At 39.2% G+C, this 17,495-nt stretch overlaps 1 protein-coding gene across 2 annotated transcripts in view; it reads right to left on the bottom strand.

Moving 5' to 3' along the window:
- Positions 1-3,911: 3,911 nt before the first annotated feature.
- Positions 3,912-17,495, bottom strand: part of TDRD3 (tudor domain containing 3) — a 459,135-nt gene continuing 445,551 nt past the window's right edge. For both annotated transcript variants that reach the window (XM_030200566.1, XM_030200565.1), the window contains exon 14: positions 3,912-4,141. The gene's annotated coding sequence lies outside the window, so the exon portion shown is untranslated. The remainder of the gene's footprint in view (positions 4,142-17,495) is intronic.

The raw sequence follows: 17,495 nt of genomic DNA, 5'->3' as shown, positions 1-17,495 counted from the left end.
CCCCTTGTAATTTGGATGCACTGCAGACAACATGCATAGACAGACGTCTGCAAAGCAGGTTTCAAAAATACAAATTTGGACATTTTGAGAAGAAATCCATGCAAATGTTGCTTTATGACACCTTTTGGATGCTTTCCTTTTTCAAAAATGAGCCCCATAGTAACCTATGAAACTTTGTAAGTCTATGTGCTTTGAAAATAAGCCTCTTTATGTCATAAATAATGCATTAGTAGCATTTCATTCATCATGGATACCAGTCATTTTAAAGGTGCATGATTCAATTAAAGGATTGAGGTGGCTGAATCTACCTCATAAGTACATAAGTATTGCCATACTAGGAAAGACCAAAGGTCCATCAAGCCCAGCATCCTGTTTCCAACAGTGGCCAATCCAGGTCACAATATACCTGGCAAGATCCCAAAAAAGTACAAAACATTTTATACTGCTTATCCCAGAAATAGTGGATTTTAACCAAGTCCATTCAATAACGGTCTATGGACTTTACCTTTAGGAAGCCGTCCAAACGTTTTTTAAACTCCGCTAAGCTAACTGCCTTTACCACATACTCTGGCAACAAATTCCAGAGTTTAATTATACGTTGAGTGAAGACAAATGTTCTCTGATTCGTTTTAAATTTACTACATTGTAGCTTCATCGCATGCCTAGTCCTAGTATTTTTGGAAAGCGTAAACAGACGCTTCACATCTACCCGTTCAACTCCACTCATTATTTTATAGACCTCTATCATATCTCCCCTCAGCCACCTTTTCTCCAAGCTGAAGAGCCCTAGCTGCTTTAGCTTTTCCTCATAAAGAAATCGTCCCATCCCCTTTATCATTTTCGTCGTCCTTCTCTGCACCTTTTCTAATTCCACTATATCTTTTTTGAGATGCGGTGACCAGAATTGAACACAATATTCGAGGTGCGGTCGCACCATGGAGCGATACAAAGGCATTATAACATCCTCATTTTTGTTTTCCATTCCTTTCCTAATAATACCTAACATTCTATTTGCTTTCTTAGCCACAGCAGCACACTGAGCAGAAGATTTCAACGTATCATCAACGACGACATCTAGATCCTTTTCTTTTTAAAGTTTTAAAGTGATGCACACATGAAAATATGAGCTTTATATTTCTTATACCATCCTTTTAATGCTATGCAATTGTACACAAAAACATTTATAGAGAGCACCTGCCCAGGTCCAAAATGGTAGCTCGGACCCTAGTGGCACTCATGCAGTACAACTGCTAGGGTTCAAGCTTCCAGATTGGAGTGCATGCCTTTACATAGCAGCTTGACCCCCTGCAGAAGTACCACAAGACTACCATTATAGTTTAGAGTCACTATTTTGGACTTGGGCAGCCAATGAGGCGGGAGTGACTGGGGACCACTCTTCTTCTCCACTAGACATCAAGAAAGTATGTGCATTTCTAGATGTTGCAAAAGAAAAAGAGTACACATATAAATGATTCTTAAATGTTTGTAACTATAAAGTTAGAGATGGGAGGATTTTTAAAATATTTTTTTACCATGACCAAACTAGTGTACTTTAAAAAAAATAAAACTAGGAAAGAAACTTCAGAATAAAGTACCAAGTTATCACTTTCATTATTCTTTTTTATGTAGCAGAACTGAACAGTGGTGAAATTTATTGGTGGTTTTAGTGCTTTATACCCAAGATACATAAAAATTTAATGCCTAAATTTTTATTTTTTTGAATGATGGAATATCATGACCTTGTCTCTTATTCCAACTTTTACTTGTGGACCTAATTTTTTTTCAGCCACATGGCATATGGTGGTTATTTCTCCCTTTCGAGATGAACTACTTCATCGATAATAAGGCAAAAGGTAAATGTGTATGTATTTTGCATGCAAATCTGATCCATTAAGAAAAAATACATGTCTGTGAAATATTAGGAAACTGTAATAGCATATGTTGTATATAATCAAGACGGTCTTCTATGGTTGACCACTTTTCTGGTAATTAGTATACAGCTGTATTGCTATCAGCTTAGAATAATTCTGTGTGACTGAAGTTGCACTGGTGTACATAGATAACTACGCACAATTGCTCAACTGCCGAAAATTGAATTTCATGCTCAAAGTTAACCTTTTTTCTTATGAAATACATCCACCAAATCTCCTACTCTTTCTGCTGCTGTTTATTTGTATCATTCTTATAGGTTTTACTGCTAAAGTGTTATATCGAACATTATGCATACATATCCGAGCTGCATTAGTAAGCAATAATTCAGTGATTATATAGAAAGACACAGGATAGCACAAGAAACAAGAGAAGGAATAAAGTCAAGTGGATGATAGAAAGCAGAAGTAGAATACAAATGGAAGGGCATGAAAAATATTTAAGAACTGAAAATCATTGGTGTTAAGTAACTAAAAGAAAAATGATGCTCCAAAGAGAAAACTATCAGGCTTATTTTCGAAAGAGAATTGTTCATCACAAATCGGGAGATGGGCGTCCTTCTCACAAGGTCACCCAAATTGCATAATCAAAAGCTGATTTTGGGCGACCTCAACTGCTTTCCGTCGTGGGGATGACCAAAGTTCATGGGGGCGTGTCAGAAGCGTAGCAAAGGCGGGACTGAGGCGTGCTTAACACATGGGCATCCTTGGACGATAATGGGAAAAAAGAAGGGCGTCCCTGACGAACACTTGGCCGACTTTACTTGGTCCATTTTTTCTTGCGACCAACCCTCAAAAAGGTGCCCAAACTGACCAGATGATCACCGAAGGGAATCGGGGATGATCTCCCCTTACTTCCCCCAGTGGTCACTAACCCGCTCCCACCCTTAAAAAAAACTTAAAAAATATTTTTTGCCAGCCTCAAATGTCATACCCAGACAGCAGTATGCAGGTCCATGGAGCAGTTTTAGTGGGTACTACAGTGCACTTCAGGCAGGCGGACCCAGGCCCATCCCCCCCCCCACCTGTTACACTTGTGGTGATGTGAGCCCTTCAAAATCTACCAGAAACCCACTGTACCCACATGTAGGTGTCCCTTTCACCCCTTAGGGCTATGGTAGTGTTGTACAGTTATGGGGAGCGGGTTTTGGGGGGGGGGGTCAACACACAAGGTAAGGGAGCTATGCACCTGGGAGCAATTTCTGAAGTCCACTGCAGTGCCCCCAGGGTGCCCTGTTGGTGTCCTGGCATGTGAGGGGGACCAGTGCACTACGAATGCTGGCTCCTCCCATGACCAAATGGCTTGGATTTGGTAGTTTCTGAGATTGGCGTCCTTAGTTTACATTATCGCCGAAAACCGGGGCCGACCATCTCTAAGGTCGACCTAAATGTTAAGATTTGGGCGTCCATGACCGTATTATTGAAACGAAAGATGGACGCCCATCTTGTTTCAATAATACGGGTTTCCCTGCCCCTTCCCGAGGACATCCTGCAAGGACGCCCTCAGGAAAACTTGGGTGCCCCGTTCGATTATGCTCCTCTATATATGGTATCATTTATATTGTACAATACTTATCATATTTCTGTTACATGATGTTCTATTTTGTTGTTAAATGTGTATATTTCTGATATTATTAGGTTTTGGTTTGTCATTTCCAGGTTTACCTCTTTGATTGTATTTATGCATATGTTTGGTCATTTTACTATTGTTAAACTGTTAACAAAATTGTAAGTTCTATGTTAAATTGTACCTGCTGTACACTGCCTTGGTTGAATCTCTTCATAAAAGTGGTTAGTACATCCCAATAAATAAATAGATAAAATAAATCCCAATAAATATATATATTTTTAATGACCAAAATACCATACAAAAATCAATAATGTATAGGAATTGGTTCTACAGAATTTTATTTACTCTAAAATCAATATCAGACAAAACCCAAATGGCAATAATCAGAACAAAAAAATCAGGTCAGAAAAAATAAGGGTGCATTATGGTTTTATTGACATCAAAAACAAGTTGCCCTTTTCATAAGCAACATGAATTAATAAGAAATTTTATATAATTGGTATATTCTTTCAGACCCACCCTGGTTTTCTTCACAACCACAGCTACAAATGTTGTTTTACAATCTTTGGAAACAGTCATAAGTCCTTTAAGGAAACACAAGCAGAATTGCTTTCCTATGAATCTTTTTCACCCCAGGCAATATCTATAGGAAAAACATAAGAAACAAACCCTGCATTAAAAATGTTTATCGCAGATATAATGAGAAGAAAATGAGCAATCAGAAATGAATATCAGATAATAAACAGCCATTAACTTCAAATAAGTTTTGTTTGGGTAAGAAATATCCTGTTCTATGATTTTCTTTTTAAATGGATCAAAACAAATATGTACAGTATATCCTGAGATGCTTAACTGCCTCCATCTGTGCCCTCAGTTCCTGCTTCACTACCACAGTTCCCAGACTGCTTGTCTCTAGCTCAGGAGCTGCTCCTAGTGTTTAGCCAATGATAACCCTGTGACACACTGTTCATTCTGTTACCCAGTACTTGGGAAGCGCCCAGCCAATCAGGTTTCAGGATACCCACAATGAATGTGCATGAGATAGGTTTGCATGAAGATTTATCTCATGCATACTCATTGTGCATATCCTGGAAACCTGAGTGGCTGGCTATGTCCCTAAGACTGGGCTGAGAACCCCTGCTATAGATAAATATTTTTCTCCAGTTTTTAATGCATAATTGTTATTTACCTGCAGTTTATATTACAGATTCAAAATAAGAAAACAATGACTATAGCCAGCTCAAAAGCTTGGATACTCATTTAGCCAGTACTCTGGGAATGAATTTTGCCATACTGAAAAGAAATTTCTGACGACCTATGAAAAATAGTAGTTGAAGTTCAAAGATGACAAGTCAGAGAAACTGAATGAAATCTCTATAAACCTGAAGGATGTAATAGCGCAATTTCACAAACTGAAGAGTAACAAATCGCCTGGACCAGATGCAATTCAAGTACTGATAGAATTGAAAAATGAACTAGCAGAATTATTGTTAGTAATATGTAATTTATCTTTACAATCAAGCACGGTACCAGAAGATTTCAGAGGTGATCCGGGAAATTATAGACTGGTGAGCCTGACGTCAGTGCAAGGCAAAATGGCAGAGTCTATTATAAAGAACAAAATTACCGAGCATATTCAAAAGCATGAGACAAAGCCAACATGGATTTAGTGAAGGGAAATCTTGCCTCACTAATCTATTACATTTCTTTGAAGGGGTGAACAAACACGTGGATAAAGGTGAGCCAGTCGATATTGTGTATCTGGATTTTCAAAAGGCATCTGACAAAGGACCTCATGAAAGACTCCAGAGGAAATTGGAGAGTCATGGGATAGGAGGTAGTGTTCTATTGTGGATTAAAACTGGTTAAAAGATAGAAAACAGAGAGTAGGATTAAATGGTCAGTATTCTCAATGGAGAAGGGTACATAGTGGGGTTCCCCAGGGGTCTGTACTGGGACCACTGCTTTTTAACATATTTATAATGATCTACAGATGGGAGTAACTAGTGAGGTAATTAAATTTGCTGACAACACAAAGTTATTCAAAGTTGTTAAATCGCCAGAGGATTGTGAAAAAATACAAGAGGACCTTACGAGACTGGGAGACTGGGCATCCAAATGGCAGATAGCATTTAATGTGAGCAAGTGCAAAGTGATCCATGTGGGAAAGAGGAGCCCGAACTATAGCTATGTAATGAAAGGTTCCACATTAGGAGTCACTGACCAGGAAAGGGATCTAGGCATCATCATTGATGATATGTTAAAACCCTCTGCTCAGTGTGCATCGGCTGCTAAGAAAGCAAATAGAAAATTGAGTATTATTAGGAAAGGAATGGAAAGCAAAAATGAGTATATTATAATGCCTTTGTATCGCTCCATGGTACGACCGCACCTCAAATATTGTGTTCAATTCTGGTCACCGCATCTTAAAAAAGATATAGTAGAATTAGAAAAGGTATAGAGAAGGGCAACGAAAATGATAAAGGGGATGGGACGACTTCCCTATGAGGAAAGGCTGAAATGGCTAGGGCTCTTCAGCTTGGAGAAGACAACTGAGAAGGGATATGATAGAGGTCTATAAAATAATAGACTGGAACGGGTAGACGTGAATCGCTGGTTTACTCTTTCCAAAAATACTAGGACTAGGAGGCACGTAATGAAGCTATAAAGTAGTAAATTTAAAACGAAATGGAGAAAATATTTCTTCACTTAACGTGTAATTAAACTCTGGAATTCGTTGCCAGAGAATGTAGTAAAAGCAGTTAGCTTAGTAGGGTTTAAAAAAGGTTTGGCTAGCTTCCTAAAAGAAAAGTCCATAAGCCATTATTAAAATGGACTTGGAGAATATCCACTGCTTATTTCTAGGATAAGCAGCATAAAATGTACTGTACAGTTTTGGGATCTTGCCAGGTACTTGTAACCTGGATTGACCACTGTTGGAAACAGGATGCTGGGCTTGATGGGCCTTCAGTCTGTCCCAGTATGGCAATACTTATGTACTTATGATTCAGAGAATGTCTCAAAAAAGAGTATGGCTACTATGACAATTATTGTGAATGGTTATACGGTGCATAATCATGATGAAAAATAATCAAATATGACTACTATACTGAATATGTGTATGATGTAATGTGGGGAAGAGCATAATTAGTCCATGGAATGATAATATCTATTCTCTAGGATTGCCAGTTATCACAAAAACTGTTAATCCTTCAATTTCACAGTATACAATTCAAACTACATTATTGGATCTTGTACTGGGAACTTATGCCAATTACCAGAGGCACAAATCTGAACTAAAAAAAAATTACTCAAATTTGCTGAAATGTTACAAAACCCAGTAATTAAATTTTACCCTCAAGCTTATAGTGTTCAAAATTTATTTCCCAACTTTCAGGTAATATATTTTGCACAAGACACACAAAATATTTTAAGAATTATTTTAGTCAATGTCTCACAATTGTGCATCTAAGGTTCCTATACTTGATGTATAATTAAGAAAAATGCAAAAATGATGACAAATAAAAGTCACTCTGTCTATAGTAATTCTCCTTTTTATTATAGAAAATATCACAGTCTGCAAAACTCTGTGTATTGTGATACTAATAAAACATTTTAAAAAACAATAGATTTCTCAGAGACTATAAAATTAATTGTTCTGCTGAGCAAATACAATAATCACCAAGTGAATGCAATATGATTATGTGAATGTCAAGAAAATAGCTTCTCACACATCTGTTATACACCAGATGAACCCCTTGGAGCAGTTAAACAGTTTATGAAGTATGTGTATGTGTGTGTGTATATATATATATATATATATATATATATATATATATACACACACATATAAAAAGAGATAGATATAGATATATATAATATAAATTCAGGAGTGCCAATGGCAAAGCTTTGATCATGATAAATATGTAACATGTGAGTTATCTAACAATCATTTTATGCTGGTTATTTTAGACTGGTATTGTATTTTAGTCATTCTATAGTATTTGGACAACTTGTCATATTGGGCAAAGAGAAAGATAAAGAACATGTTGTGAATTGTATGTGAGGAATCCCAAGAGGACACGAACTTGATCTTATCACATCACCCTGTATTTGTTCACACCGGAGCCTGCAAAGGCCTCTCCGGTACTATGTAAGCCACATTGAGCCTAAAAATAGGTGTGAAAATGTGGGATAGAAATGTAACAAATAAATAAAAATAAAATAATTATACTGATCATTGCTTTCTTGTTAACACTTAGTAGGAGAATTGTTTCTGTAGTCTCTACCCATACTATTGTTTGAATTTTCAAATATGTTGCAACAGATTGTAGCTATAATCATCTAAGTTTTATGGAGGATGAAGTCATAACAATTGCCATACTGGGTCAGACCAAGGAATGAATTGTATATACGGCACCGAAAAAAGCACTATTCTATAAATTGTACTAAAAGTTAGGTGTGGTTTATGTTTATGCCCGGTACTCATGTCTAACTTTAGGCGCAGCCATTTGCACATCTATGTGCCTAAATTGGGCATGTATCCATTATTCTGTAACAACACAAGTAAATGTTAGGAATGTCCCCATTCGATCCACAACCCTCCCAATTCTGTGCCTCTTTTATTACGAATAAAATTCCAATTAAATTTAATTAGTTCCAATAATTGCTTGTTAAAAAGTAAATTATTGGAACTAATTAGCTCATAAGTATTTTATTTGTATTTAGTTAAGTTTCTTATATATTACATATATGGCTGAAAGCTATTGAAGTGGTATTTATTTAGATATCTGCCAGGATCCCCAAAATTAGTAAGATTCCATGATACCTACTCCTAACATTGGTTTATGAATTTTTCTTCCTTTTGTAAACCCAGCTATACTAGCTGCTTTTACTAAATCCTCTGGCAAGAGTTTCAGTGCTTAACTATGCACTGAGTGAAAAAGTATTTTCTTCAATTTTTTTAAACCGAACCACTTAGGGCCCTGTTTACTACGGATATGTGCCGTACTGAGTAAGAACCAGTATTGGGTAGCATCTTAGCTTCAACTAAGATAGTTCCAGAGAGCTGTGAGCATTCCAGCTTCATTGCTGATGGCCTTCCATAATAAACACAAACTGAAGACACAGTGGAGCAGGTAGCCTATCTACACGGCCTCGTTCAGGAGCCAGCTGGGAAATTTCAGCTTGGAGTCCGAGAGAGAAAGGAGAGACATGCTGGGAGCCAAAGGAATTTTTCATGCATCCTACAAGGTGAGGTCAGTTATCCTTCCTATAGTCAGGTGGAGATGGAAAGCACTGCCATGGTCCAAGTGAGTCAGAACCTTTGGCATGTGGTCTTATGTCAGTACTGGTAGTTGTTTCACAGGAATAATTATTAGTTACACTGATATTGTTAACTCATTGTTCTACCATGTACCGATAAGTCTTGCTGCTTTATTGCTTTGTCATACTAATATATATATCTATCCATCCTTATATATATATATATATATATATATATAAATTATATTATATATATACATTTTTATTACCAATATAATATATATTATATTATATATATAATTTTTTTATTACCAATAAATTGTAATATATTTCCAAAGTGTGGCATTCTTCTTTCATATTGCCATTCTTTGTTTTGGGATCACTTAAGAGCAAAATCATACTCCAAACAGATGAGACAAGCCACAAACTTTAACTAAAGTAATTATGAGCTAATTAGCTTATAATCACCTTATTAGTCATACAGGATGTCCAGTCTGCTTGTCTTCCAAGGTCATCCTGTAATTTCTCCCAATTCATATGTTATTTAACAACTTTGAATAATTTTGTATCATCTTCAGATTTGATCATCTCATTCATCATTCCTATTTCCAGATCATTTATCACACCGTGGCACTAATTTTCGATGCATATGGATGTCTCAAAAGGGCAAAATGGACATCCATGTGCTTGAAACGCCCAAATCCCAATTTTGCAAAAGCAGAATATGGATGTCCAATACTGCAGTATGTCCAAATAGCAAGTAGGCGTGCTTTGTGTGTGTTTTTGGGCAGGCTTGAAATCTGGATGTCTAACAGTGAATACCGAAGGGGAAGAAGCGTCAATGTCTAAAAGAAGGACATCCTTATTTAGACCTGTTTCAGGAACATCCAGGTTACAGAAGAGTGCTCTGATTGAGCAGTTGTCTACTGCAGGGATTAAGGCATGACATCTCCAGAAGTCGACAGAAACTGGTGGTTTTGGTTTTCAACTAAAACCTAATCAGCAGCCAAAATTCACGGCTCAGGTTCGGGCAGAACTGAAATTGGCCCACACTGTCTCAGAGGAAGATATACCCCCCCCCCCCCCCACACCCATCTGCCTGCTGCAGAAAAAAATCCCTTTAAGCCCCCATGCCCCCACCCCATAGGCCCTCCCCAGTCCTACCTTAACAAGCCCTAGTGGTCTAGTGGCCTCTTTGGGGCAGGAACAAAGGTCACTCATTCCTGTCTGGTGCTGCTGCACAATGGAAATGGCCACTGAGATTGCCACAGTAAATCCTGACAGACATTTTGAGATTGCTGTTGCTTATGCCTGTGCCAATCTCAAAACAGCTGCTGGTACCTCCGGTGGCAGTCTTGTGAGGCTGCCATGGGAATTCTCAGCAGCCATTTCCACTGAGCAGTAGCGGCGGCACCAGAAGAGGCCACTAGACCACCAGGGCTTGTTAAGGTAGGACAGCAGAGGGCCTATGGGGAGACAAAGCCTCTGTTGGGGGTGGGGGGGTGCAATGGCCTGGAGGGACTCCTTTTCTGCAATGGGAGGGGATGCGTCTTCTGCCATCAGGCAGCCTGGGGGGAGGGGGGAGAGTTTCACTTTCTGCTGAAAATACACTGGCATTGTCAGCAGAAACCTAAACCCTAATTTTTGGCCAATTTTAGTGCTGAATCCGAAATTGAAATTTGATCAGCCTCTAGACACCTCCTTAATCCCCCAGTGGTTGCTGCTCCCTCCCTTTCCCCTGAAAGTGAAACTGAAAGAAGATACCAGGCTCTACAAGAGGTTCGGGCATTATAAGCATTCTTAGAAGAGCAGGAAGTAGGTCTGAGGAATAGCATAGTTGTTAGTTCGGTAGACTGTAATCCAAGGGACTAGAGTTCAAATCTCACTTGAACTCCTTTTTTTTTTAAATTATAAACCCTCATGAAACAGAAAAATACCTACTGTATCTAAATATATAAGACACATGCAAGCTTGAAAACTATCAAAGTGGTGTACATTCAGGTAAAGTAGGTATTTTCCTGGAAGTATACAATTGCAAAAACAGAGTTAAAATGGGAACTACTAGGCTGACCCTCTTCTCTGCATGGATGTCTGTGTGGCCATTTTCTAAGAATGCTGCTAAACAGATGTCCATGTCCCTAATTTTTCTCCATTCAAAATTTGGACATTTCAGTTTCTAAAATGGATGTTCATGCTGGATGTTTCCAGCACATGGAAATCCATGTCATGTATTTTCAAACAGGCTGTATCCTGTTTAAAAATACATTTAAGATGGACATCTGTTTTGGATGTTCCAACTTGGACATCCTTTTGAAAATGCTCCTCTTTGGCTCCTTGTAATCTTCTTGGGCAAGCCATTTTCTTTTCTTTTTTTTGTGTAAATTATTCTACATATTTAGCAAAATCAGTTTAGACAATAGTGTAGCCTTTTAAGTCTTTGTTAGGGGTTTTATAAAAATAGTGCTTTAGAGTATAGTTTTGTATTTTAGGTTGCATTTTACAGCTTGGTATAATATCAGGTTAGAGCATAGATACCAGTTGAGGGAAGTCTCCTTTCAGTGTTTAATTCCCTCGCTCACTCCCACTCCATCTCCCACCCACTACAAGGCTAATCTTTGCTCTCCAGCCAAATAGGATGTAGACATTGTAGACTGAAGTAGATTTTTTTCTTCTTTTGCAACAAGTGCTGTGTCTGATTTATCAAATTCTAAGAACCTAAAAACATAAGTGTTGCCATCCTGGGATTGACCGGAGGTCCATCAAGCCCAGAATCTTATTTTCACAGTGGACAATCCAGGTCACAAGTACCTGGCAAGATCCCAAAACAGTACTTTTTATGCTGCTTATCCTAGAAATATTCGTCAAAAAATATATATATGGCTTATATCTACTCCTTCACAGTTCTAACGACAAAAAGATATATAGGAGGATATTATATACACCACTTATATCTTATAGGTGAGGTGGAGTCTCATATTATTGCACACGGCTGCTGCTCACTTCACTCCCGTGGTGAATCCTTGCTCGTGTGTCTCATTCCAATCATCGACTCCTACCCCCTCCTTCCTATGCTAATCTTCATTACAATACGTTTATCATATGTATTGCACTCATAAAATTCATCATGTAAATATGCTGGTAAGACACTTAGCTTCACTTGGCTTGGTGAACTAATGCGCTCCTTGAAGAGCTAGGATGAGACATAAAACAGGTGGACGATGTGAGAGTCCCCTTTGATGAAGCGTTGCAAAACAGGCACCTGTCAGGGGTATACAGGCACACCAGTTATAAAGGAGCGCATTAGTTCACCAAGCCAAGTGAAGCTAAGTGTCTTACCAGCATATTTACATGATGAATTTTATGAGTGCAATACATATGATAAACGTATTGTAATGAAGATTAGCATAGGAAGGAGGGGGTAGGAGTCGATGATTGGAATGAGACACACGAGCAAGGATTCACCACGGGAGTGAAGTGAGCAGCAGCAGCCGTGTGCAATAATATGAGACTCCACCTCACCTATAAGATATAAGTGGTGTAGTATATAATATCCTCCTATATATCTTTTTATCCTAGAAATAAGCAGTATTTTCCCCAAGTTCATCTTAATAATGGCTTATGGACTTTTCTTCTAGGAAGTTATTCAAACCTTTTTAAACCCCTCTAAGCTAACCTCTTTTACCACTCTGGCAATGAATTTTAGTGTTTAATTACATATTGAGTGAAGAAATATTTTCAATGATTTGATTTAAATTTAGTACTTTGTAGCTTCATTGCATGCCCCCTAGTCCTAGTATTTTTGGAAAGAGTAAACAAGTGATTCACGTCTACTGGTTCTACTCCACTCATTATTTTATAGACCTCTATCATATCTCCCCTCAGCCGCCATTTCTCCAAGCTGAAGAGCCCTAGATGCTTTAGTCTTTCCTTATAAGGAAGTCATCCCATCCCCTTTATCATTTTTGTCACCCTTCTCTATACTTTTTCTATTCCATTATATCTTTTTTGAGATGTGGTGACCAAAACTGCACATCGTATTCAGGGTGTGGCCACACTATGGATCAATACAAAGGCAATATAGTGTACTCATGTTGGTTTTACATTTCTTTCCTAATAATACCTAACATTCAATTTGCTTTCTCAGCTGCCACTGCACACTGAGCAGTAGGTTTCAACATATCATCAATGATGATATCTAGATCCCTTTCCTGGTCAGTGACTCCTAATGTGGAACCTTGCATCATGTAGCTATAGTTTGGGTTCCTCTTTCCCAGATACATTATTTTGCACTTACTCACATTAAATGTCATCTGCCATTTGGATGCCCACTCTCCCAGTCTCATAAGGTCCTCTTGTAATTTTTCACAATCCTCTCACGATTTAACAACTTTGAATAACTTTGTGTCATCAGCAAATTTAATTACCTCACCAGTTAATCCCATCTCTAGATCATTTATAATTATGATAAAAAGCAGCGGTCCCAGCACAGACCCCTGGGGAACCCCACTATGTACCCTTCTCCATTGAGAATACTGACCATTTAACCCTACTCTCTGTTTTGTATCTTTTAACCAGTTTTTAATCCACAATAGGACACTACCTCCAACCCCTTGACACTCCAATTTCCTCTGGAGTCTTTCGTAAGGTACTTTGTCAATTGCCTATTATTCACACCTTCAAAGAAATGTAGTATACTGGTGAGGCAACATTTCCCTTCACTAAATCCATGTTGGCTTTGTCTCATTAATCCATGCTTATGAATATGCTCTGTCATTTTGTTTTTATAATAGTCTATATCATTTTGCTGGGAAAACTGTTGCCATATTTTTTTTTCTTATCTTAGTAGAGAGGACTTTGTTCAAGTTTGTATTTAAGGAGCTTCTTAACATGTTTGTTCTAGGATTTCTTTTCTACCTCCATTTCAAAAGAAGAAGTGACCTAAATAATCTCCTTTGAAATCCCCACTCTTTTGAGGGTTAGTACTTACACAAAAGAAGACAGCTGCTACTTTTAGTCTACAGGACAGCTGAGGAAAAGTTAAGGAATTTGGTAGGGCTTTTTTCTGTTTTCTATTTTCTTTCTACAGGTGCAAATATTGTGTCACCAAAGCTGTTGTCCCAGTTACAGCTTCTGTCTCTGTGCAGACAGAAAATGTGATCCCAGGAAAAGGGGCTTGTTCCACATACAAGATCTCTTCAGCTTGAATCTATCATGAAAGAACTGAGGAAGGAGATGGCAAGGTTGAGAAGCATCCGAGAAAATGAGAAATGTATTGATGAAATGCTTCATGAAGTATCAAAGATTTCCAGTAGCAGGGGAGAAGAAGCTGTGCTGAAAGAGGACAAAAGGATTCAGATCACAAGACCCTGCAGGATTGATACCATGACTACACCTGGCCTCAAACTGAAGAACCAATATTCAGCCCTGAAAGTGGAGGAGGTGAGAGCATCCAGAGGGAGGAGGAAATGGAGCTCAAAATTCCCAAAGTTGCTGGATCAGTGACCACTAACAGGCGAAAGGAAGTGGTGGTTGGCGATTCTCTTCTGAGGGGTACAGAGGCATCTATCTGGAGACCAGACATGATGTCCTGGGAGGTGTGTTATCTGCCAGGTGCCAAAATTTAAGATGTTAAAGACAGCTTGCTGAGGCTCATCAGGCCTAATGACTATTATCCAATACTACTCATCCATGTTGGCACAAATGATACTGCTAGGTACCCCTGAAAAGTATCAAAAGTGACTTCATGGCTCTGGGAGAGAGGGTGAAGCAGACAGGTGCACAGGTGGTGTTCTTGACAATCCTCCCCATTAAGGGTAAAGGCCAAGGTACAGAAGCTCGCATCCTGCAGATGAATATGTGGCTGTGCAGATTGTATTGTCAAGAGCATTTTGGCTTCCTGGAACATGGTATGTTTTTCCAAGGGCTGCTGAGCAGAGCTTGTGTCCACTATCAAAGAAGGGACAAACAGTTTTCAGTAGCAGACTGGTTAACCTACTGAAGAGGGCTTTAAACTAGAATTGTTGGGGCAGGGTAATCAAAGACCCCAGGTAAGTACAAGACCTTAAGGAAAGTGAAGCATTAAATACCTCTACACAAATAGGAAAAAGATGCAACTTCTGGAAAGCAGTATATACTGTCTGAAGTATGGGAAATAAGGTTTTCGATCTTGAGGCTGTGATGGAAGAGGCTGATTTGGATTTAGTGGCAATTATCACAGAGACTCACATCTGGGATATAGTTATATCGGGCTATAGTTTGTTCTGGAAAGACAGGGTACGGAGAAAAGGGAGAGGGAGTAGCATTATCTGCCAGGTTCTATATATTGCGCCTAGCATTCTGCACCTAAATCTAACCATATTCCATAAAAATAAACCAATCAGCACTGTTAACAGCACTTAACAAGCACTTAACCAACTACTGGATCTTAACTGTCCAAATATGCAAACAACCCACGTCAAAGGACACATACTTGACATCACATACATACTGTCCTCTGACTTAAACCTCTTACTAATACAGTGGTGGAAATAAGTATTTGATCCCTTGCTGATTTTGTAAGTTTGCCCACTGACAAAGACATGAGCAGCCCATAATTGAAGGGTAGGTTATTGGTAACAGTGAGAGATAGCACATCACAAATTAAATCCGGAAAATCACATTGTGAAAAGTATATGAATTTATTTGCATTCTGCAGAGGGAAATAAGTATTTGATCCCCCACCAACCAGTAAGAGATCTGGCCCCTACAGACCAGGTAGATGCTCCAAATCAACTCGTTACCTGCATGACAGACAGCTGTCGGCAATGGTCACCTGTATGAAAGACACCTGTCCACAGACTCAGTGAATCAGTCAGACTCTAACCTCTACAAAATGGCCAAGAGCAAGGAGCTGTCTAAGGATGTCAGGGACAAGATCATACACCTGCACAAGGCTGGAATGGGCTACAAAACCATCAGTAAGACGCTGGGCGAGAAGGAGACAACTGTTGGTGCCATAGTAAGAAAATGGAAGAAGTACAAAATGACTGTCAATCGACAAAGATCTGGGGCTCCACGCAAAATCTCACCTCGTGGGGTATCCTTGATCATGAGGAAGGTTAGAAATCAGCCTACAACTACAAGGGGGGAACTTGTCAATGATCTCAAGGCAGCTGGGACCACTGTCACCACGAAAACCATTGGTAACACATTACGACATAACGGATTGCAATCCTGCAGTGCCCGCAAGGTCCCCCTGCTCCGGAAGGCACATGTGACGGCCCGTCTGAAGTTTGCCAGAGAACACCTGGATGATGCCGAGAGTGATTGGGAGAAGGTGCTGTGGTCAGATGAGACAAAAATTGAGCTCTTTGGCATGAACTCAACTCGCCGTGTTTGGAGGAAGAGAAATGCTGCCTATGACCCAAAGAACACCGTCCCCACTGTCAAGCATGGAGGTGGAAATGTTATGTTTTGGGGGTGTTTCTCTGCTAAGGGCACAGGACTACTTCACCGCATCAATGGGAGAATGGATGGGGCCATGTACCGTACAATTCTGAGTGACAACCTCCTTCCCTCCGCCAGGGCCTTAAAAATGGGTCGTGGCTGGGTCTTCCAGCACGACAATGACCCAAAACATACAGCCAAGGCAACAAAGGAGTGGCTCAGGAAGAAGCACATTAGGGTCATGGAGTGGCCTAGCCAGTCACCAGACCTTAATCCCATTGAAAACTTATGGAGGGAGCTGAAGCTGCGAGTTGCCAAGCGACAGCCCAGAACTCTTAATGATTTAGAGATGATCTGCAAAGAGGAGTGGACCAAAATTCCTCCTGACATGTGTGCAAACCTCATCATCAACTACAGAAGACGTCTGACCGCTGTGCTTGCCAACAAGGGTTTTGCCACCAAGTATTAGGTCTTGTTTGCCAGAGGGATTAAATACTTATTTCCCTCTGCAGAATGCAAATAAATTCATATACTTTCCATAATGTGATTTTCCGGATTTAATTTGTGATGTGCTATCTCTCACTGTTACCAATAACCTACCCTTCAATTATGGGCTGCTCATGTCTTTGTCAGTGGGCAAACTTACAAAATCAGCAAGGGATCAAATACTTATTTCCACCACTGTAGATACAAAATGGACAGACATACCATGGTCAGACCACTACAAAATAAAGCTAACCCTACAATGGCAAAAAAAAAGCCCCACACCATAATCACGAACACTCAACCTATACCACGAGAGGCCAAATTGACCCTGTAACATTTTGAAAACAAATCTATAAGAACGAATGGACAGCACAAACAGACTCGAAACACTATCTCCTAGAATTGGAAAACAGATGCAGAAGTGTACTAGATAACATAGCACCACTACAAACTAGAACCTCACGAAGACACAACTCATTACCATGGTTCAACTAAGAACTAAAAAAACTAAAAACACAAGTTAGGAGGCTTGAACGGGCATGAAATAAAAAGAAAGATGATTATACATTCAACGCATGGAAACTAACACAAAGAAAATACAAATATGCAATTAGACAAACCGAAAGATCATACTACAAAACTAAAATAGGGCCAGACTACAAAGACACGCATAAACTCTTCCAACTCGTGAACAAATTACTAGATACCACACCGGTTACTACAACCAACACAGACACCCCATCAGCAGACAACCTTGCTAAATACTTCAATGAGAAAATCATAAAGTTATGACTCACAATACCACTCAATACCACCGATCA

Source organism: Microcaecilia unicolor, chromosome 4, assembly GCF_901765095.1.
Source record: "Microcaecilia unicolor chromosome 4, aMicUni1.1, whole genome shotgun sequence".
Classification (NCBI taxonomy): Eukaryota; Metazoa; Chordata; class Amphibia; order Gymnophiona; family Siphonopidae; genus Microcaecilia; species Microcaecilia unicolor.
Note: the sequence above shows the minus strand (reverse complement) of the source record. Positions and strands in the feature narration are given on the sequence as shown.